This window comes from Ambystoma mexicanum, chromosome 8, assembly GCF_040938575.1.
Source record: "Ambystoma mexicanum isolate Mex_15411 chromosome 8, UKY_AmexF1_1, whole genome shotgun sequence".
NCBI lineage: Eukaryota > Metazoa > Chordata > Amphibia > Caudata > Ambystomatidae > Ambystoma > Ambystoma mexicanum.
In genome coordinates, this window is record NC_090929.1 from 426,241,799 (window position 1) to 426,266,632 (window position 24,834).

Genomic DNA, 24,834 nt, shown 5'->3' on the forward strand with positions numbered 1-24,834 from the left:
AGGACAACTTTCATGTTGCTTTTGCCCTGGCTAAGATTCTCTTCCATCCTGGGGGTAGCAGAAGGTTTCCAGGCGTCAGGCCATCAAGTTGAGGGATGCTGGGTCGTGGTGACGAACGGGCCCACCATCACCGAAGAGTAGGTCTCGGGGCCAATCTGATGAATGGAGCCAGCGACTGGTGAAGCTGGTCAGGGTACCACATTTGCTGGGGCCACCAAGATCATGATACAGTGGCTCAGTTTGAGTGTACTGAACTCGCGGCAGTAGAGGGAAAGCATAAAGGAAAGGTCCTTTGAATTAGAACGCGTCCCCCATGATCCCCAGTTGGTGAAACAGACTGGGAAACGGATTGCATTTCTTGTTGGTCGCTGTAGCTGAACAGGTTGATTTCCGGCTGACTTGACACAGGTGGAGTTCCCATACGTGGCCAGACCAGAGTTCGCTGCCGAGAGATAATCTGCAATGGTATCGTGGATCCCCAGCAGATGGAAAGGAATATGCGTCATTGCCAATTTTCACAGGGCCTGCGCTTCAGTCAACATATCAGGTCCCACCATGCTTGCGGATATAAAACATGGTGGTGTGCGTGAAGATAGGAACTACCTTCTGTAGCTGCAGCTTGAAGGATTTTAGGGCCCAGAACACTGCCTTTAACTCGAGGACGTTGATGTGTAGGACTTTCTGGGAGCCATAGACCTCGGACGTGGAACTCTCCTGTGTGGGATCCCTGACCAAGGGAGGCATCCGTGGTCACACTGGCTTGATGTCCTGGAAGAAGAAAGGGGGCTCCGCGAGTGATACTGTTCCAGAGACACGTCTTCCCCGGGCCCAGATTGTTGTTGCCAACGGGCCCTAGAACTCATGCAGTGGCCTCATCTGGAGCCTCCAGTGCAGAATTAATGTGATGCAAGAGGACAATCACCCACAGAAGGGACTTAAGGGAGCACACTGATGCGATAGGTAGTCTGGATGGTTGTTGGACCTTGTGCAGCATGGTCTTCACCATCTCCTCTGAAGGCATGATGACACATGCAAGGGTGTTGAGTCGTGAGCGCAAGAAGCGTCTCAAGCAGTAAGCAAGCATGATTGTTGCAAAGTTCACCAAGAACCCTGGTGATGTCAGACACTATATGGTATATGTGATGATTCTGTTAAAGTCATCACTCGTTTCTCAGGGATAGCCTCTCATGGGGCCAGGGACCGGCGGCAGCTACCCAATCCTGACCCCAGGCAGTGACCACACTGAGGGCTGGGAGCAATGCTACCCTCAAGGGTTGGAGAGAAATGATGAGGAGACATCCCTTTTTCTTTTGGCATTTGAGACAACCCCATCGTTGCCCAGGCCTCCCTCCTATGTCCCATCCCCTTTCCTCCATACTGTATGAGCATCCCTCGCTAGAGGGGGAGGGGGAGGGGGGACGGAACATTTTTTCACCAGAAAAATAATCTTCCCCTTAAAATTTAGATGCGTGCAGGGGTGCAGCCCTGGGAGCATGCGCTCCCCCCCCCCCCCCCCCCCCCGACTCCAATCACCATCCCAGTCCTCTTTTCCACATCCACAGGTGGTGGGTGGGGTTTCAGGACCGCATTCACCAGCCTCTGGCCTAGTAATTCCATGTGCTCTTCCACGGAGAAGTATTCTGGTCTTTTTTCCTTTTCAATTAACAGTTACTGCTTTGTCCACAGTGCCATTCTCCTCCCTGGCGCATGTCGACCATGGTGGCGACAGCGTCAGCAGGTGTCCAGCCTGCGAGTGTCCCTTCCAAACATCCAAACCCTCTGCCCAGACCACTGCTGGGATGGCTGTACCGCGTGAGACGTCTTGACAAGTGCACTCAAGAACCGACTAGCCAGGTGGCGAGAGCTCTTCAGAAGATCGCCTCCAGAGGACCTCGAAACATTTGTGAAGCAGAAGACCAGGCCCAAGGTAGGTGCCCTGTTCTCCTCGCACCCCGCAAGGGTGACTCGTTCCCAAGGAAGCACCCAAGCGAGAGGGACCCAACAGGTCCTAAGACCAGCAACAAGACCGAGGAGGGGTCGCCACAGCTGCCTGCACCCAGCACTCCTCCGGCTCCTGGCTGAGTACCTAGGAATCCCACAGCCACAGGTGGAACAATCAGAGGCGGGGGTACTGGTTGAGGTTCTCACGCTACGACCTACTGCTAGAACAGGAATCCCACTTCAGAAGATCGTAGTAGCACTTGCCAAAAAAGGGTGGTTCAAGCCACACTCTACCCATCCTACCAATAGGCGTTTCAATGCTAAATATAGGCAGACACAAGGGGACCCCCCCTGCCCACTGATTGTCGGCACCCCCCCAACCACATTCCTCAATGATCGCAGCTGCCTCACTGTACTCCAAACCACAATCTTCTGCGACTTTGGCCTCGGCACTCCTGGGCAAGGAGGAAATGATATTGAGGCATTCAGCAATAAAATGGATTCTAACGCCACTCTCCACCTGCACCATGCCAACGCAGATGCCATGTTGGCAGCTGCCAACCAGAAGCTATAGCGGGAGATCGCCGATTTACTCCCCGAGCTCCCTACCCACAGTCAAGCCCGCTTCAAGGCTGGGCTGGCTGAGGCAAAAATCGTGGCACAAGATACAACGGTGGCCCACATGGACACTTCGGGCCGGGCCATTTGCATCGCCACCAACATGAGAAGGATGGCTTGGCCAAGGGTGACAAAATCCAACCCAGATGTGCAGGAACGCATACTAGACCTGCCTTTTGGGAAGGGGGTGGGGCCTGTTCCATTCGACAACCGACAAGGAACTCGATAAGAAAGAATAGCTTGCAGGCACCAAAATCTTTATCTATCTTCACCAAGTCTACTCCCAAGACCTACAGCCAAACGCACCAGCGCTCGAACAAGGGTCGGTCCTTCAGAGGCTTTCAAGAAAGATGGTCCAGGCAACCGGACAGATCCCCTAGCCAGCACAGGCGCAAACAGCACAAGTCGGCTAACAAAGGGTCCCGGTCCCCAGCGGGAAAGAAAGGATGACAGGCCGATCTGGATACACGAGTCTCCGGTGGGGGCAGGCATGTCCTTCACACTCACCGCTGGCAGACAAGGTTCACCAACAAGGATACTCTCAGTAGGATCCATGGGCTTCCGGCTCCCCTTTCCTCCTTCCTCCCCTCTGCTCATGCAGATAGATACAGCAACTGTTGGCGGAAATACGCTTGCAGTCCAGCATCAGCCATGGTGGATACACTACCTGGGATTTTCTATCAATCTCAAAAAGTCAGTTGGTGCCCACGCAGAGCCTAACCTTCCTGGGGCTTATCTGGGACACAAGCTCAGAGAGGATCTTCCCCTCGGAGGACAAGATCACAGCCATCAAGAGGGCCACTGGGCATTTTCTCAGCAGAGCAGTGACCTTGGCGTGGTGGTACCAACACCTGTCGGGAGTTATGGCCGCATGTCTTCTTGCAGTGCCACATACGAGGCGCAAAATGAGGTGGCTGAAGCTACATTTCTCTGCCTCCTGGAACCAGGAGAACAGTTTGCAGGCAGAGCAGGTCAGCATACCACAACAGCTCCACCAGGATCTGATCTGGTGAGGTACAGACAACCTGCAGATGGCAGGCCTTTCCGGCAACCATCACCTCAGGTCACCATTACCACAGACTCCTCCCTAGAGGGATGGGGAGCTAGCTACCCTGGACAGCCACAGAGTCCATGGAGTACGGTCCCGGCAGCAGCTGGCGCACATCAACTGGCTCGAGATGATGGCTATCAGACTTACTCTCAAAGCTTTTCTACCCATTATCACTGGCAAGGCGAATCTCAGACAGCACCACCTGCATGTATTACATCAACAAGCAGGTTGGCATCCGGTCCTCTCCCCTCTGCAGACTGGCGGTCGACATTTGGGGGTGGGCTCTGGTGAACAACATACCTGTCAGCAGTCCAACCTAGAAGCGGACAGGCTGAGCAGGCTGGTCATGGACAACTATGAATGCAGGTCCTTCAACAGGTGGGGTAATCTGCAAGTGGATCTCTTTACCACCAGTACCAACAGGAGGTGCCCCACTTGCTTCCTTGCAGGGGCAAGGTAGGGGTTCGCTGGGCGACGCAATGCAGATCCTGTGTAACATGACCGCTTATGCCTTTCCTCCCACTCCCCTGATGCACATGGTCATCTTCGGATTATCCAGAGAGCCCCATGGTGGCCAGCGAGACACAGGTTCTCGGAGCTGCTCAGCCTGTCAGAACAGGCCCCTGTACACCTTCCGCTGGGCCTAGCACACGTACTCTCAGCAAGGGGGCACAGTCATCCACCCCTCCCCGCAAAAGTAAGCCCTTGCAGCGTGGTTCCTGAACAGGTCTCCCTCAAGCATCTGCACCGGTCACAGGCTAACCTGCCCAGTATATAGCGGGCTAGGAGCAACGCCACCAGGAGCCAGTACAAAAGCAAGTGGACCAGGTTTGGTCATTGGGCAGAAGTAAAGGAAATTGATCCTTTGACTTGCAAGTTGGACAACATGCTCTCCTTCTCTGCACACCTCACACACTCTGGCATGCAAGTAGACACATGTTGCACTTATCTGGCAGCTATTGGAGGTTACAAGAACTCTCAGAAGGAGGTATTCTCAAATCCAGTGGTTATGGGGCACTTAGCGGGCCCGACTAGGCTATATCCACCCATCAAGAAGGTGCACTCGGTGTGGGACCTCAATGTGGTCCTGGGCACCCTGGCGCATAAGCCATTCAAGCTGATGGCGTTCACGGACATCAGGCTAGTAAACAATAAGACGGCCCTCTTAGTGGACCTTACCTCAGCACACCGAATCCTTGAGATCCAGGCGCTAGTGACTTCAGCGACACATACTACATTTCATAAGTACATGGTGGTACTCAGAACACATCCTGCATTCTTATTCAAGGTCATCTCTTTTCACCAGATGACGGTTTACAAAAATGACAATGGTTTACAAGATATAAATAGGTGCCTTCCATACGCCCATGTCTTACCCCTCTCACACTTGTATTCCTCACCAGATGTTCTTACCCTTTCTTCTAGTCCCTCCCTGCTCTTCCTCCCCCATTCCTGTCGCCTAAAGTCATCCTCTTCCACGTCCTTGTGGACCTAGTCTGAGGACGAGACCACCATGGCTTGTGCGAAGGCCTGGGAGGGCTGTTTCAGAGCCTCCTTTGCCACACCCCTTATCCCGACCCCCCACACCCCCTCGCTCCCCACCCCACTGTGGGGCTTGACCCATGGCCTGAGTCAGTTGCCCCCCTTACGGAGTGCCAGCAGACTTTGCCAAAGTCACTGCAGCGGTGTCGTGCCTAGGAGTCAAGGATACTTTCTGTGCTGCAGGGGCTACTTCACAGGGTTAGCTCCCTTAGTCGTTAGAGCAACCAACTCCATCATCGACAAAGTCTTAGCATACACCGATTGGGCCTGCTTGGGCAGTTTGGCTTTCTTGTGGCCTCTCAGATTTTTTCCTGCAGATTAGCCGGGGTAGACGATTTCCTTTTTGAGGACCTTGGGGCAGAGGCCTTAGCGTTAAGCCACGTCTCCAGTCTACTGTGCCTGTCCGTCTTCTTGGAGAACCCCAGGCATATCTCACACTCCACCTCTTATGGTACAGGTGCAGGCAGCAGAGGCATTGTAGGTGCTTGGTCTTCCACAAACCCGTTCCGTAGACCGCACTTGGTGCAGGGCTTGAAGAGGGACCTTCGCCGCCCCTCCTCCGTCATGGTTTGAGGGCCCAAAGTAGGCCCGATGGCCTTCTGGAAAATTAGACGATCTTTGGAGAAAAGAGCACAGGTCTTTTGTAACAAAAAAAACCCTTGTTCCATCGAAAACACGAGAAAATAAAAATTTTGCTAGCAGAGCAAATTCGAGGACTGCCAACACTGAATCGTGCTTTAAAATCTGAAGATGGCTTCCAGAGGAGGGGCTTAGGGAGAGGGCGGTCATTGGATGGGGCATTATGACTCAGAGGACAGTGATTGTTTTAAAGGCAAAAAACAAACAGTTGTATGTGAAACAGTTTTCTTTTACCAAGGGGAATATTCATAAGCATTTGGATCCATGCCAGACCCCATGCTGGAGAAAAGACAAAACAGATGGTGTCACAAGAAAATTGGTAAATTCCTCTATACACCAGCTGTAAAATGAGTTCCATTGGCAGCGGTATAGAGATTTAGTTGCTGGCCCTCTGGCCGAAAGCAACACCTCCATGACATCTTCCGGAAGGTCCCAATCTTTATACCTCAACCTCTCAGAAACCATGCTTGAAGGTTGAGGGTCCTGATCTCTGGATGAAGAATGCGACTTGCCTCTTGCGGGAGGAGATCCTCCCTTTGTGAAGACGAATTGGAGGGCAGATGGTAATTTCCAGAAGTTTCTGCAACAACCTCCGGGTCCAGTTTGAGGCAATCGGGATCATGGCTTTCCGAAACGTCCCCAGTCTCTTGAGAACATGAGGCATGACAAACGCGTACAGAACACCTCTGAGGAAATTCCCTTGAGCAGAACAGGTTGCACATCTTGTTGACACTGGCCACAAAGGGATCTACTCAAGTGGTTCCCCAAAGGGCGAAGATCTCTTAAAGGACTTCCCAAGTCAGCTGCCACTTCATCAATGCATCCTTCTCCACCAACTCAGTGCCAACTTCCTTGAAGGAAGCATGGGTCCTACCACTCCTCAAGAAACCCTCCCTCAACCCCTCCATTCGACAAACTACTGCTCCATTACTACGGTATGCTAAGATCTTGGATAGAGTTGCTTATATCCAGGTTCAACAGTATCTTGAAGAAAACATCTTGGGCACTCGCCAATCAGGATTCCGCCCCAGGCACGGAACTGAAACTGTCCTACTGGATTTGAAAATGCCAGCAAAGACAATGGCAAACCTGCCCTCCTGATGCTAGACCTCTCCACAGTATTTGTTTTGGTAGACCAACAAATCCTCTGCTCTCAACAGCAAACTTCTCTTCCTCAGCCACCAATGGGGTTAGGTCCATCCTAGCCGGCAGGTCTTCATCGAAGACTTTTCCGCTGAACCTACACCTGTCGAGTCCCAAGGTGCCCGCCTCCTCCTCCCCCCACCCTCTACAACATTTATACAAACACCCCCCCGCCCACACCCCTGTTCATGTATGATATGCCTAGTAGGTCAAGGTGGTCGAACTACACTGCCGAGATGCAGCTCCTTATCCCACTCTCCAGATCATACACCCAGAACACAGCCACCATAAACTATGCATACAAGGTCATACAAATTGGATGGCTTCCCCCACCTACTCTGCCTCAACGACAAAACCGAAATCCTTATTGTCAGCTCCAACTCCACACTTTGCAACATTGACCCAGCTTATAATTCACTGCATCGCCACCACTGCCAAAACTTAACGTCTACATGGATGCCAACCTCAACCTCTCACTTCAAGTGAGCCATCGCCTCAATGGCGGCCTACACAGCCAAACTGCTTCATGCCAGCAGGCCTTTCCTCTCCACTCCCAATTGCAAGAGCTAATACAGGAGCCAAGCTCGACTACTGCAATGCCCGATTTACTGGCACGTCTGGGCGCAACCTGAACAAACTCCAGATGATTCAGAGCAATGCTCTCCAAACAGCCATTGGTCTCTCCAAATCTGAGCATATCTCCGAAGCCATGAGAGCTGCACACTGGCTGCCCATCCGGGAAAGGTTTAAGTTCAAAACATTGTACCTGGCCCACCAATGTCTCTCCAACACTGCCCCAACCTACCCGTCACGCTGCATGGAGAAACACGCCCCTGCCCGACCTCTTAGATCGTCAAGCTCACTTCCTGAATAGACCCCCCCCTCCAACTTCAACCACCTCTCAAAGGGCAAGAGCTTCCCGGTCGTGGCTGCCAAATGCTGGAATCTTCCACAGGCACTCAGAAAAGAACAGGCTTACTGGACCTTCTGCAGAAACTTGGCTGTTCAACTAATTTAATCCTCGGACTCTTCCATCCCACTACTGCATCTCCCCCCTCCCTGGTCGTTTAACCTTAATGTAACTATCGCCTAGATACCCGAGGGTTTTGTGCGCTGCAACAAATGCAAGAATAAATGTGAAACCCACCCCTCCATAGATGCTGCCACCACCGCCATCAGCTTGGTGAATATCCTTGGGCGAAGGTCAGCCCGAATGGCAGTACTCGAAACAGATAGTGAGAACTGCCAACTGGGACTCTCAGGTATTTTCCGAGCTTCAGATTAATTGGCACATGAAAATAAGCATCATGAAGATCCAAATACACCATCCAAACCTGGAGCTGAAGGGCCTGCTGTGAATGTGACCATCTTGAACTTGTCCTGTCCTTGTTTATTTATAATGCGCATCAGACCCTCAGGTAACCAGGCGCAGCAGAAAAAGAATATGCAAAACTTACAATGTTACAAGAATCTGGGCATTACAATGTTACAAATTTACAATAGTGCAGAGATATCCAATTTACATATTTACACTGATACGGTATAGTCAAGAGCTTAATAGCAATTAATATACAGGTTGCAGAGGTTATATAAAGATCGAACTCTAATTACAAAATATATACAGTTGGTCTAAGGTGCAGAGGGATCCAAGGAGGACTACAAATTTTTAGTGTTGATGTGTTTGATCAAATTCTTCCTAAATTGTGAGAATGGTTGGTCTGCTCTCAGGTTATGCGGTAAGGCATTCCACAGTTTGGCGGCTGTCACAGGGAAACTGATGCCGCCAATTTTGGCAAGTTTAAATCTTGGTACTGCCAGACAGTTGGAATTGACAGTTCAGTTCTTCGGTCTGCTAGATATTTTTCTCTTCATTTTATCCATCAAATAGCTAAGAGCCACGTTATTGAGAGCTTTGTGTGTCAGGGAGATCATTTTTAGATGGATTTTGTCAACAGTAGAAAGCCATTTATGTTGGCGTCTGAATGATATGCTCCCTTTTATTTATGCCACGTGCAGCTCTAAGGGCATTGTTTTGTAGAGTTTGAGGCCTTTGGGTAATTGCTTTGTTGGCACCACAGTAGAGGGCATTAAAGTAGTCGAGTCGGGAAAGTATTAAGGCTCTCGCTAAGATCATACAGCTATCATTAATCATTAGATAGGAAGGGTTTACCTGCTCTTATTAGTTTACAGGTATAGGCTGTGGTTGATGCTAAGGAGTTAACCTGTAGAATCAAGGTAAAAACCAAGCATTTTTACTTCCCTCGAGACCCTAATAACATTGCCATCTATACTAAACTCTACCAGGGCCAAATTTGATGATATTGGCCTGTGTGGCCAGAATGATCAGCTCTGTCTTAACATTCAGACATAGACCGTGAGATGCCATCCACACCTGAATGATGATACACTATATTCACCAACTCCCTGTCCTTACCATGATCCCCAGAAAGCGGGAGGAGAATCTGTGTTTCATCTGCATAGTTAATGTAGGTGATACCTAGATGGTCCAAATCATCGAAAAGGGATTTGGTGAATATATTGTATAGGGTTGGGGAGACACGAGCCCTGGGGGACTCCGCATGTGATCGGTATAGAGTCTGCTGCAGCCGAAGGGGAGAAAACTTGCATAGTTCTCTCACTCAAAAAGGATTCTATCCATCTGATGGCCTGGGTAGAGAAATGAGCAGCAGAGTCCAAATGTCTACAGAGGACCTTGTGGTTCACAAGACCGAACACAGCTGAGAGATCAAGTAAGAGTAGGAGTTCTGTCTTTCCTTGATCTCTCAGTTCATCTATTAAGTCAATGAGGGCTCTGTTTCAGTTCCATGTAATGGACGGAAGCCAGATTGTCTAGCTCCCAGAAGCTTTTGTAGTTCAAGGTGTTTTTGAATTTGTGTGTAGACCACTTTGTCCAGTATCTTCAGTAGAAATGTTACTGTGGTAATAGGCCAGTAATTGGTAGGGATAAGAGGGTCCAGTGTCTGCTTTGTGAGAAGCAGGAGCACCCAGGATTGTTTTAAGCTGGCGGGGATATTACCTGTAGAGAAGGAGGCATTAATGAGTTTGGAAATGAAAGGTGATAATCTCTGGCAGCGTCTTTTATTATCTGTGCTGGGCAGATATCACCTTTACAGTTAGAGGGTTTAAGGGATAGTATGATTTTCTCTATTGTGGTGTTTTTGGTGAAGGAGAATTTGTTAGTTTGTTCGTTGAGGGTAGCATTAGGCAGTGACTGAGTCTGATTGGGAAGGTTTAGAAAGTCTTTTTTTTTTTTAGTAGGATTTTATTTTGGAGGGTGTTTATTTTATTTACTAATGCATGTTGGATATCTGCACACTAGGTCTGATCCTTGGTACAGGTGTCTGGTATGGCAATAGGGGATTCCAGTTCTTTCAGTATGGAAAAAAAAAAAAAAAAAAAAAGAGTTCCTTCATGCTCGAATTAGAATTGGCAATGCGATCATTGTAAGAATTTCGCTTAGCCAGGCAGACTTCTTTTTTTTATAGTGACGAGAAAGAGGTTAATTTAACCTTATTCTCATCAGTTGGGCATAGTTTCCAGGTCGATTCACTTTCTTTTTGTAAGGCGTGAAGCCTGGAGTTCGGGCGTGAACCATTTATTTAAATGGGCCTTAGGTTTGCTTGTTCGCATTTTAAGCGGGGCAATTTTGTCCATAGTATCAATCATGATTTTACTGTATGCCTAAACTAGGGTCTAGGTTGTCTGGTAGTGCATTTACAGTTGGGAGGATAGCAAGAATGATGTGGTCTGCTGTCACATTTTTTTTTTCTGGTAGGGCAGGATGGTACCGTAGGTGAGGCCGAGGTAGATGGTCGGGAGGTTAAGAGGTCAAAGGACACCAGTGAATGGTCAGTCCAGGGTAACAGAGTTGGAAGAAATGGCAGCTGTACAGTTGGAGTCGGCGACCCACTCTAATATTCTGCCCTTCAAATGGCTAGGAGTGTTGACTTTTTGGGATAGTCCTAGTGTGTTGAGTATTAGCAATGGTCGAGGCGTGCATGCCTGCTTGGTCATTAGATCCTAGGTTAAAGTCCCCTAGTACCAGCAGTTGTGAAGTAGGTTTGGCGTTATTGGATAATAAGCTGTGCAGATCCTCCTCAAAGGTCCCAAGCGGGCCCGGTGGTCTGTAAACCAGGTGAATGGCTAGTGATACAACCCTCTGTCCTTTTTCAGGATCAGAAAATAAGGAAAGAACCATCCTTGATTTCTTTCCGCTACAGGTACCCATTCAATTTCTCCAACAGTGTCTGAACTACCTGAAGGAGAAGTGGATCTGGTACTTTCAATGATATGGCTCTTGGGGGACAGTTTGGTGGTCTCCTCAGAAAGGGGAGACACTAGCCATGGGCAACAGTTTGCAGAGCACAAGCATCTGTTGAAATGCTTCGCTATTCCTTCAGATGCTGGGATAATCAGCCTCCCACTGCAGACAAATGCTTCAAGTCAAAGCAGTTTTGTGGTACTGTCCAGAGTGGGAGGCAAGGAGGCAGTAGTACCTCCTCTACCTGACCGTCCACGGCCACCCCGTGGCTGTCTTCTCTGTCCACTTTGTGTAAATTGACCTCTTGCTCTCCCAACAGGTGAGTAGTATCAAAATGATTTCTCCATCACACATTAGAAGACAGAGTTGGTCGACTGTTGGGGCCAACAACTAGAGTCAGATTTTGCAGCTGCCTTAAGAATGCAATTTTTTATTTATTGTTGCATTTAGTTTCAGAAACTTTTACAACAGTTGGCACATCATATCCTAAATACAAATTCAACATATTTATACACGTCACCATCACTTGACACAGATCATGACTCCAATTACATAAAAACAATATCCATTTAAAACATTAAGGTGCTAATGTGTCTAGATATATTAAGTAAAACACACATTACAATTCTTTAAAACAAAATTATATTCACCGCACAATCCTCTTGCTTCTAGTGCAATAAGTGAGAGAAGACGACAAGACCTTATCACAATAAAAATATGCGACTCATTCGTGCAGGCTTTTAAAACCCCATCAAAAAACAACAATCTATTAGCAGGCTGCTTCATATACTAAGAATTGATGAGTTAAATCGGATGTTCGGTTTCAGTGTAGGCCGCAACTTCTTGTTGCTAGTTACCAGAAAGCACTTCTTTTCAATGTCATAATAAAACCCATTGCGAAGTCTGTCCATTTAATCTACCTTACTTCAGAAGTCAGGGACATGAAGGGGAACCCTTTCACATTGTACACGGGTGGCATTTAGTTTAAAAAAAAACCTTTACAACAGATTGTGCATCCTTTCCTAAAAACAAATTCTTCAAATACAAAATGTATGTATACACATTTTTATAGTTTGAAATCATACTCTGGAATACAATGTATTACGATGAAATCAGAGTAAGATTCTAACCCACATTGCACACCAGATTTCAGACTAGACCTTACTACTTTCCAAGAGTTCACTTTGTCTACAAATGCTTCATAATAGTTGGAAAGCAAGTTAATGCAAGGATGAGCGTCGTGTTAATTCCCCACATGCATCTGGCCCATATTGATCATTTGAATACTGCATCCAGCCGACCATGAATTGATCATTGAATATTGCATTTAGCCCACTGTGCCCTGATCACCAGATGATTGTATTAGCACAATGTGTCCTTGTATTCAGCTCGCTGCTTCCTAGCCCACTGTGCCAGATTATTGAATGCTATATCTTTAGCTTACCGCAGCCTGATCACTGAAAACTGCATTTAGCCCACTGTGTCCCTGAATACTGCCCCCCCGCCCCACAATCACTGTGCCCAAATATCACAGTTCACCCACTCACGACTGCACACATCCCTCGGACCAATGCCTCTGACTTTGCCTCACTGGACACTCACGTCTTCATGTCAAGACACTCCTTGCTCAGCTCCATCACCACTTCCACTCAATAGCACTCTCACTAGTCACACTCCTACCACAACGACTACATCCCACAACGACTACGTCCCACATACACCTCTCCCCACACAAGCTCACTAGGCCAGCCAACCCCCACCACCATGAGCAACTTCACCACCCACCTAGGCATCACAGCTTACGATAAAGATAGGCATGCGAGGCTCAGTGCACGCACTGAGCCCTGCCGCACCTCAGCCTCCCTAACTCGACGCAGAGAGAAACCTCAAGCTAGGCTCTCGCACCAAAGCCATTTACACACCCCGCCATTACTCCATGGACAAACACTCATTGCAAGCTAGCACTGGCATGCCAGACCACTCCTCAGCGCCTCCACACACTACCCTCCAACACACCTAGACCCCTCCCCACTAGCTGTACTCGCACCCCCCTCCCCCCAAACACCAAGCACCCACACGCCCTCAAATGTGCCCTTCACGCTGGATCCATCCCAGCCCACGCAATAAACTACCTCATCACCACTCTTGACCTAGACACACTTGCCGTTACGGAAACCTGGCTCAACAAAGCCTCCAGTCCAGCCATCACGCTCGCTCTCGCACAGGGCTATACTCCATCCTCCGTCAGGACAGAAAGCTCTCCAAAGGTGGAGGTGTTGCTCTCATATCCAGGGATAGGTTCCACGTCAGACGAGGCAACCACACTTGGGAAGGCAACACCGACCTCTCTGCCAAACTTGCTCTATCCACAAACTGCACCATAAATATCCAGGTTCTATACAGGTCGCCCGGCACAGCTCCCGACTTCCAAGGGCAACTCCTCCACATCCTTAGCAATTTTTTTTTATTTTTATTTTTTTTAAAAAAGCTACAAACTGTCCAGAATAACACGCTCAGAGCAGCACTTAACATCCCCAAAAAGCGAGCACATCACTCAAGCCAGACGAGATGCACACTGGCTCCCGGTAAAGGAAAGAATCACTTTCAAGACTCTCACAACTGCCTTAGCCTCTCTGCCCCCTCCACCTATCCAAAACCATCAGCAGACATCTGCAATGCCCAGAAGAACGCACCACGCCAACCGACTGCACATCCCTCCAATCAAGAGGGCTAAAGCAGGGAGGGGGGGGGGGGAATAGGCTTCCCACACCTAGCTCCCAAACTATGGAACGCTCTGTCCAATGCCCTTTGAGCTGAAACCTCCCCTACTACTTTCCGTAAGTGTCTCAAAACCACACTATTCAACTGACACTCCCATCACTACCCGCTGATCCTGCACCTGCGGTATTGACTAAGTATGTATAAGCAATCAGACTGTCTTGTAAGTAAGCTCGCTTATTGCCCATTTCTGTAAACTGTTATGCTCCCTGTAACCAGATTTGCTCACTGTAAGAGCGCCCCGATGCCCCAGGGCTGCTGTGCGCTATACAAAATGTTAATAAAATAAGAGTTCCCTTGAAAACAGGGTGTCCAAGATTCGCTTTACTCACCTTCTCACTTCTAACAAGATTAAAATGTTCACCAAATATCACATGTTTTAGGGTTTCTACTTGGGTGGAAGAGGCACAAAATCTACAAGTTTCCACCGAAGTGCCAGATGTTTTGGGGTACCAGTGTTTAGTTATAAGTCCAAAACTGGTTAAGTTTGAATCTCATGTATATTTTACGTGCCTTCTCAGAGGGGGGAAACGCACAGATACAGTTTACGAGGTACTCCAAGTTATAAAAAGCTGCATTTTCTTTAGAACATGCATATTTACTAAGTGTTTCCACAGTGCGACACAAATCCACTTAATGTTTTCTTTTTTGTTTTTACAAATACAGGCCTTAATAACAGATTGTCAAGATTCGAATCTGTTTCTTTTAATGTAGTGTCAATTTTTTAGCCATAGAGACAGGATGTCCTGTTTTAGCATAGTAAAAAGATCCTCTTAAGAGTTCACATTCATTTTTTTCTGTAATTATTCAGCAACCTCCACTTAAATCTAGCGGAAAGCGACACCAGCCCAAGTTCATTGCGTAGAACTGCATTAGGGAGCGATCTTGCCACCCTTAAAGACTGCTTCCAAAATCGACCTTGGAGCTGGTCGAGAAAGGGATCTATATTGACAAGACACATATCAAGACTGTACAAGATGATCACTTCGACTTTTAGTGTGTAGAATTCAAAGAGTGGACTCATCGAAAATGTGCAAAATTTTCTATAAATTTTAGATTTGAGGGCTTCACTTTAACATTTAAGCCATCTCTCCACATGGCTATAGATCTTATGTCGCAGAGATTATAGCCCCGGCAGTGGACCGAATGTGCAAATTGAATCGGAAGTTCATCAATTGACCAGTTAAATGAAGTCACTTTTTTCAAATTATTAAAGATCACAATTCTCGATTGGTTAGCGTTGGAGAGAAGATTTAGGTCGTGTGCATATTGTGAAAAGAGATTTAATTTAACCTGCAACCCAAAAGGGGTTCAGTCAAACAATAATATATCAGCAAAGGCTAACCAATGAAGGTTAAGCTTGCCCAGTCTGTCTGGGAAGCTGACTGACTTTCGGATCCCACAGCTCATTCAAATCACAATAGGTAGATTTTAAACAGGGTATCTGCTAAATTGCACCCCTGCTTAACCCCCACACTAGTTGGAATAGAACCAGTCATGGCACCCTGTTCATTCACTCATGTAACTCATGTTGGTGAGTAATTTCGAGATTAGATAGATTACCTGTGGAGAAAAGCCAAATCTCATGTTAGCCCATTAGATGTTGCGAATGATGCAGTCAAACGCTACAGAGAGATCAAATGATGCCATATAAACTGGGCCAGTGTGTCATTTTTGATCTATGTAAAAAAAAATGGGCAAGCACAGTAGCATTTAACATTGTACCCATTTGCTTGCGGAAAGCAACCTGGTAACGTGATAGCACTTTGTTGTTCTTTATGCACATCTCTAATTGGCTTAATATTAAAATTGAAAAACACCTTTGCTGAAGCATCCAAAAGTGAAATTGGTTGAAAATTGGCCGGATCAGTCGGGTCTCCCTTTTTATAGATAGGGCCAATAATGAGGGGAGGTTGTTTCAGCGATATATATTATCAAATTTAATCTTCAAGATCTCAGCCTACAGACCAGGCTTGGAAATTGCCCATTCAACCTCTGTAAGGGACCACAAACACCTTTTGATGTAACCGAGCGATGTTACTAAAACCAACTTGGCTAAATTTAGAGGGCATCTTAAATTGGTTTGTAATATACAAGGTCCATACATCAACTAGAATAGACATTTCTAAAGACGGCTGCATGGGCGAGGCTACTTTCCTCAGTTCTGCCCAGACAGATCTTTTGTTATTTGCGCATAAGTAGGCTATGATCTTTTCATTATCGCAATTGTGTACGTGGTGTCCGATAGCCAATTATTATAGAAATAAATCCAAAGCCATCTTGTTTCTTTCTGAGGATGTAGGCCTCACTCAGTAGGTCGGCAAGTTTCAGGTCTCTCATCTGCTTGTTTTTTTTTCACGTTTCAAAGCAGCAATTTCTCGATTGTGACCGTGTGAGTGGCGTAGTTTCGTGCTCGTATATTTGTAAAGAAGTTGGTGAAGCGTGGAGTTAATAAGCCGAGTGATACCATCGTCTAAGAATTGCAAGTTATTAACGGTCTCAGTCCTCTTAAAATGACAATTGACTTCCTTCTGGATCATAAAGTTCAGCTTGTTACATAAAGGTAGGATTCCATCTTATCGAAACAGCACGGTGTTCCATTTCTACACCCGCTGCATTAAATGCAGTATGGAGGAGGCAACCATGTGCATTGATTAAAAGGGAAGTGATGAGATAAGACCCGGAGCAATATTAAGTAAAGGTTAACAAAACCTAGTAAGATTTGTGGATAGAGCAAAGAACTCAATATGAGATTTTTTTGGTGCCACGTATATGGGAAATTAGAGTTCTCAAATAAAAAGTACACCCCACTGAGCAAAGAACTCGGACCACTTTTTGCCTCTACATTTAGATAGAGGCTCACTATCAGAGTCATAGGTGTGTACTAAATCCATCAAAGCGGTGCTACAGCGTGACTTAAATTCACCGCCCACAACGATCCTATAGTTGGAATGATGAAGAAATGCCTCTTCCAGAATGGAGTCCAGTGTTGCAAACATTTGCTTCACTTTGCGTCTAACAGGATTCCAATACAACAAAATTACTAAGGTGGCCATATATCCTCTTCAGATAGAGATAATTCGACGAAGATGTCATCAAATGCCTCCACCAATCTGGTCAAACCCTTGAGATGATTATTGATTAGTATGGCAAGACCCCTCCCTCCCCCCCACATATATGGCCTGCCATGAGTTCCCATGTTGGCTGGCACAGAGTAAGAAGTAGTGTAGCCACCAACATGGAATTTATGTATATCCATGGTTTCTTGGCAAAAGAAAATTGAGAAGTCAGTAGTGGCAGTCCTAGATTTGAACCACAATGGCAAATACCTGCAGGAATTCCAAGATATAATTTGTACGTGGAGAATGGCTACGGTACGATTGATTCAGTTTTGCCGGCTAGGCTTTTTACTAAGGGTTCTAGCAAATGCCCAGTCTTTGATGACTTGAGAGCGCTGCAAACTGCACCAAAGTGGATTCATTAAGCATATCAGGATTTGAGTTAGTTTTCAGCAAGGCCAGAGGTGTATCACGGTCTTTCTCCTGATGAGATAAATTCAGAAGCTTCAACAGGTGATAAACAGGTGGGGTGTTAAGCCTAGTTGAATGAAATCCGTGCAATATTCCCAAATCAATTGAGGAATGAAATTGAGAAATCATTCGATAGTTATTTATGGTATTAAGTGTGATCCAATCAATGTCCTCTGAATTCAAAATTCAGAAAGGGATATAATTGAATGCACGCAGAATGAAACGAACGATTAATTCTGCGATTACCATTAACGGCATGATCGCTCACCCATCCGATAATATTCGTAGTTTCAGGAGTACAGTATTTTCTGACATTCTCCACTGAATAAGCTTCATTACCTGTGCTTCCACAAACATTTTGTGGTATTGTGTCAGTGGGAAAGCCATCATTGGTAGCTGGACAATCGGTGTCATGGACATGACGCAATGGAAGCTGTAGGATTATTGATCGCACCACACCTACTTCACTCGCAGGGGGTGGTAATAAGGGCCCAAGATTAGAGTTAGGGGACGCAATCGGTCCACGATTACAGCACACTCTTAGTCATCATGGTCAGAATGAATGGCAATTGCGTTTGCTTAGTGGGAAGAGTAAATTCCAGCCCCGGTGGAGAGCAAAGCTGAGAAGGAGACTTCAGAGAGTTGGAACCCACTCCACAGATATGACGTTCCCGTGCACTTTTTTCAAGTGAAGCACTTTTTTTTCTGGTTTACTTTTAGATCCTCCTCTCACAAGTCAGGAATGCTGGGTGTGGTTTCTTTTAATTGGAGGGCTAGCCTACTTTCCCCATTTAACTGATTTAAGTCCAGGACAGCCTCTTCATTTGACAGATTGCAAACATTTTTAATGTGGGAGTTGAGTGATTTTTAATTTTTTGAAAGCATTTCTTACCTACACTGGGACAGTGGGTCTGTGTTTGAACATGATAGTGAGGGTACAGCAATAGTACACGCTTCACACTTAAGTGATTTGAGAAGTAGGCTCTCAGCCACGTCAAAAGCTGATTGCATGTGCTAATGGAATGTATGGAGTAACAGTTCAGAACTAGTCCTGCGACAACCGCAATCAATGTTGTGTGTATGTGGAAAAAAAAGGTTGTGTTGGTCATAACACCCTCTCCCTTACCAAACACCAGCCAACAACAAAGCAGGAGCGCCTATCCGGAGTGGCAGCGACCACAGAGCATATCAGCACACGCAGTGTATTAATGCAGCACGATCAGCCAGCAAGAGATCACCTTAGCGATCGGCTTCACGATCGGCTCGTGGCATAAACAAATTCGTATCCCGTGGGATTACCTTACCCGCTCACAGGTATATGGATTAATTACGCCCCATTTTCCCGGACAGTTTGAGCATCCAGGGGGGAGAGAGGGCAGCCAGGGTAGAGATGACACATTCACACCGGGCCCCGACTTCGCAAATCGTGGCTTCACAATCGTGACCATTTTTTTGTGCGGCAAGACGCAGCACACCCAAGAATCGAGGGCGTGTCAGGAGGCAACCCAGAAGCTGGAGCAAACGCAGAGGAGACTCGGGAGTTTCAATAACCAGGTAGCAAAGTGGGATACGGAGAGTCCCTCGCGGGGGGAGGAGACACGTGTACAAGTGGTAGTACTCTTGCTACCTAACAAGCGTGGGACTGGGCTATTAGAGTGAATCGCGCTATAGGGTAAGCTTACCCGGGACCAGCCTATCTACATGGAGAAGTGTAGCTGTCGCGAGCCGCCGAGCCAACGAACAGCACACTTTGAGCGCACTTCAGAATGCGCATGCGTGCTGGATGCGCTTGGGAGCCTGCATTTATGGTGCCACCCACTTGTGGACGTGGCTTGAATTCTAAACACGCAAACCCAGTCCAAGAGGTATCCAGACACTGATAAGCTGTCTCCAAGCTTCGAGAAAGATTAGAACTTCAAACAAAAAGCTATAGTAGCAAGATGTGTAGAATCACCATATCATAGCTCTCTTTTTCGTGACAGGAATTTCTCAAGGCCTTCTTCTGCTTTTGGTATAAAAAAAATAAGACCCTTCAAATGGCATATCAGACAGTCTGGAGTGCACGTCAGACAAAAACCTGATTTTCTTAACCAGGCAAAACATCCAAGCACTGTACCAGCAGCCACAGAACAGCCGATACGGACTGCAGTGTCCAGACATGATTGCAAGGCTGACACATAGCATCTGTCCTGAATAATGCTCATTAAACCATCCTTTCTTCACCCTCTGGGATGTTCTCCAATGCCATGGTAATTCCCTCCTACAAAGTGAAGGTAAACTTTGGCAGTGGACAAGTGGCATGGCATTGCCCATCCAGTGCCATATTCCCTTTATCCTCTGTCTGGAGGAATCATGGGGTAGGCTGCTCCCTTCGAAGCAACAGGGCTGCTTGAACAACAAGGCTTCGCGGACTTGGATGTAACTCCGGATCCACTGAGGGCCTGTATTTCTTAATGAAGTCCTTGTGGACAGCAGGAATGGTATCCAGACTTTTCCAGTTCTCAAAGACCCTATTCCTGACTGCAGAATGAAAGGGAATACTGGGTCCTTATGTGGCCCCTTATCCAATACATCAGTCAAATCATCTTTTTCAAACTCAAAGGACCTACCCTAGCCCAGGTATTCTATAACCTTTGCCATTACTGCTCTATAAGAAGCATCAGCATGTCCTGAGCCTTCAGGGGTGCCAAAAAAGCAACTTCTGGGAAAGTATCCGGACCACTGGCATCCTTCAGGATGTCCACAAGGTCCCTCACTCTTGATTCCTGGGATATCAGTTCCTCTGGAACACCAGGAATGCCGTGTTTCTGTCCAAAACCATATATAGGGCTTTGCTCTCCCTCCTCACAAGTAGAGGCCCTTTTGTCTTGTGGTTTGTAAACTTTCAACGGATCCGCAAAGGACAGCAAGGGCCTCGACTCTGATGATGTGCTAAACTTTAAAGCCTTCAACAGTGTTGAGTGGGTCAAAGGAGGGGGTAGCCCTTCGAGACAGAGTTCATGAGAGGTGCAAGAGATGCCTGAAGGATCCTTCAACAACCTACTGTCCGGGCTCTTGGGCGCAGTCAGCAGTCATCACCACCCTGTCGGCCTTCCGCCTAATGGCGCTTTCCCAAACACTTCCAACATCTGCAGGCAGAATCTTTCCAGCTTTGCTTTACTAGACTGCTTCGAAAAGCTTACCAGATTCCCTTCAGGCAAAGAACCCGTAGAGGATGCAGCCTTTTCTTAGATCTCCTCAAAGACGAGCGATAGCGATTTCTCAAACGCTTGGTGCGCTTACTGTACCGCTTGGCCCGGTGTAGAGATCTCTTGAGCTCTTATCTTTGGATGATTTGTGGGGGTTACCGAAGACGACTTTGGGGGGTAGTTTGTCCAAAGCAATCTCCTTTAAAGCTTTTCCAGTCAGACTGGCACGAGGCACAATTGTCGATGTGGCTGGACCCCAGGCCCCAGAGACATACCCGATGAGGGTCAGATATAGACATCTTAGCCGAACACGAGGCACATCTCTTGAATCCAGGTTTCGGGGAAGGAGTCGACATTTTTAGTAACCACACAGTTATCGAACACGACAAGGTGAAGAACCGTCTCAAGCAGCTGTGTGGAACAACATGACAGAGGCACCGGGGCCGGTGTGTGCCTTTTATACCAGCGGCACCATCATACTCAAGGACGACAGAGGCACTCAAAAGGCGCACATGCCCTATGCCAAAAAATGTTTGAGCTACAAGCAGTATACAATACATGGGAGGACACAATTCATTTTGAAACATTGTTTCCCTTAGTCTTTTGACTTATCACTTTTGGTAACTTTATCATTGTGCAATGCATTTGAAAACACAGTGCAATGGGATGCACTTTGTTTTGCCCTAGACTAAGAGTTTCTGGTTACTTTAAGGGACAAGCTGGTGGCAGTTACTTTGTGCTATTTCTTTTATATTCTTTAGCTTTAACACGTTTACAGCGTTTGGCTACCTACCGGTGGCTAATGTCCAAATATGACCGTTTCACAAGGTTTTTTGTTTGTTCAATGCCCATCTTGTAATTAACCCTTCTTCCTGAACTGTGAGGACAGGAAAATCCTTATATGGCCATGCAGTGGAAGGACAGCGGAGGCTTTTCGAAGGCTATTGCAGGACCATGTGGGTTTACTGCCAGGAAGTGGGCTGGGACTGTGGTACCAATCCACAAACTGTCAGAGTGGTATGCATGAGCTGTGCCACCAGTGGACCAGATTGGACCTCTGCTGGGCTATGTGTTTGTGTGGGCCAGATCTTGGATTGGCTAGTTTGAGGTTCGACTTACCTGCCTTGTGGATGAGAGGACCCCCTCCATCCCTTCTAGAGAGCTCCTGAAAGAAACCCGTAGGAACAAAGTATCCTGTCCAGCTGCCAGATGTGTGAGGAGACTGGAGACATATCGGAAGAAGGCCCGGCGACCAACTTCTGCTGCTGTCCCTGAAGAAGCCTGTCTGGCTAGTGCTCACCAGAAGTCCAGCAAAGAAGCTTCGCTCCTTAGGGTGGTGGGAACAATCACCCTCAACGTCAGGTTGGAGTCCAGCGAAGAAGACCCAGTGGAAGTGCCCCTCGATCACCCAGTGGCTGCCAAGTTTGGGCTACCACGTTGCAAACCTCACCGTTCAGCGTTTAGGCCCATACCTTTGGGGATCCACAGCTTGCATCACTGGAGCTGTCCCTGCCAATTTATGCAGTTCGTGTCGAGGGGACCCGAGATAGAAGGCAAGCAAAGTCAACCCGCAACAGTTGTGTGTCCCCCTGCGTCGCAGTGCATCAGTGGCCGTCGTCCAAAAGCTTTCCTGGATCCAGTCCTGTGCCAAGAGGGGCCCTGCATAGAGTGCTTCTGCATTCTCCATCCTGAAGACCTTGCACCAGCATTTGTCACCAACCGGAGAAGAGTTTGAACCTGAAACCCCTGGCCATCAAGGACCAAAGCAGACATTTGGAAAAGCGATCTTGGACCCTCTTTTGAAGCCCTGCCAAGTCCTAAGAAGAATCAGAGGTGAACTGTAACAGTACTTACATGAACCCCATATCTCCCTTTCGAAAGTTTGGTAACTTTCATACTAGTTTGGCTTTGCTATAGCTTGTTCATACAAGCATTCCGAAAGTGGGGGACACTTATTTTGTCCTCTACCCATTGGAACCATTCATTGGCCCCGAGAAGCCCTCCACTAACTTCATCCAGTCTCACAAAACGGTGTGGAACTTGCTGAACATTTGGGCACAAGGCCCCATACATCTTAGGGATGGGCATGTTGCATCTTGGTTGACCTGTAGTGCTGCATACGAATCACTTCCTTTAAAAGGATTTGGTATGTATTTTTCCCTACTCCAGTGATTTAGTTTGTGTGATGATATTACTTGCTAGCAGTCATTTTTCATAGTGTTGTATGGCCATTAATAATTAGAACTGTTAGTCCATGTGCGTTCCTTGACAAATGTGTGTGCTCATCAAGGGCCCCTTGCAGGCTCACCCTTCCCGAGACCTAGCCTCGACCACTAGCCTAGCTGCCATGATTTGGCTACAGCTCCCAGAGTTTCCCCCGTCACTAAAGTAGGTTGGTTTCCTATACATCTGTCCACCAGGCCAGGAGTATAGAAATCCAGTCCTAACAACCCGTATGCCACCTCTACCCACCCCACCTAGCACAGATGAGGACACAACCTATCTCCCCTCCCCACCCAAGACCACCCCCCCCTCGTGCAGCACCCATTTGATCATCCACCCTCTCCCACCTACGTTACCTTTTCTGGTCTTGCCAATCCACCAAAGCCGCCCGACTTTGGACTGCTCCTTGCCCACCAACACAGCTCAGACCCATGCTTTGCATCTCCAGTCTACGTGCAATCCTTGCCACTAACCCCCCCCCACCCCTTTGAGCCGCCCCTCCAACACTTAAACACCCCAGCACCACTAAACATGTAAAGAACAGTCGCAGCCTCCTGCGCATAACCTAGATCTACACCCTCACCTTCTCCACTCCACCCAACCCAGTAAAATCACTCCTCAACCAGCTAAACAGCCCCCCTCCATTCCAGCAACCACTCCTCACACAGTTCTAGAAGACTGTCACTAGAAACCCCCACACGCCTCCTGCAACTGGAAACTAGTCCTTCAGACCCTCTCCACCCCCTATACACCACAGAATCCCCCTCCACTATCCTACCTCACACAAATGACTTTCTCCCCCCCATACACTCACATCCCAGGGAACCACCTCACCCACCTTCATCCAGAGGTCTACCACCTACAGGTCTCCATCTCCCATTGCTCCTCTGGAAACCCTCGACCTTTCAGACCTGCCCCCCTCCCTCAAGACACCTCATCTTCCAACACTTAACAGACAGACAGACCCAGCACCAACTCCCTCCTACCCACACTACAAGCACAATTCATCCACCTGACCTCCCCTAGCAGCTCACCCACCCCTTCATTGCAGCTTTCACTGCATCAGATCAACCACTTCCTTCAGGAGTTTCTGCCTACAGTCCCTCTAAAATCTATAACCACACCCCCGACAGCAAACAGACAACTAAATTGCAGTCTCAAGTGCATTCTGATAAACGCCAGTTCCGTCGCTAAAGAACATCACAATTTACGACCAACTCATCTGAAGGCATCGATATTCTCTATCACCAAAACCCGGTTCTCCCAAGACCTCCGGCCTATGGCACATTAAGCCTTCCCTCCAGGTTACAAACGTATTGTGTGTAACAGGACCAGCCCAGCAGGTGGCATTGCCATCATTTACAAATCCAGCTCACATTTGGAGGAACAAGTCTGCAATACAAACAGTGAATCTCTACTGGTAAAATTCCTGCTCATCCCTTCGCACACTCACAGCTTTCTGCTAATATATAGACCTCTGGGCTACATTAGAAGCTTGGCAGAATCCTAGCAGCCATCATGGTCTCCCACCCCCTTCGCACAATATTAGGGTACTTCAACATCTGAGCAACCTGGAAACCCTACATCTAACAGCTAGTCTCAAGCTCAACCCACTCTGCAGGTCACACCCTAGACGTAAACTTCAGCACCCCAGACTTCATCACCATTCTGCCACCTCTCCCACTCGCCTGGACTGACCACTCAGCAATCCTCTTCACGCTTTCCACTGTGGACCCTCCAGCAGCACGGGGCTTACTTAAACACTCAAGCCTTTGGAAGAAAGGCATAGTAACCCCAGACCTGGCAGGTTCTGTACTCTCCTCCCTGACCTTCACAGCCCTCAGTTCGGGTCAGATGTCTATCTCACAATGTGCCACCTCACCCCCTCCCCACACCCCC

The 24,834-nt window shown here is 47.7% G+C and overlaps 1 protein-coding gene across 2 annotated transcripts in view; it reads right to left on the bottom strand.

The window, feature by feature from the left end:
* LOC138472027 (TAR DNA-binding protein 43-like) overlaps positions 1–24,834 on the bottom strand; it is a 164,421-nt gene that overhangs the window by 3,090 nt on the left and 136,497 nt on the right. The gene's annotated exons all lie outside the window — the stretch shown is intronic.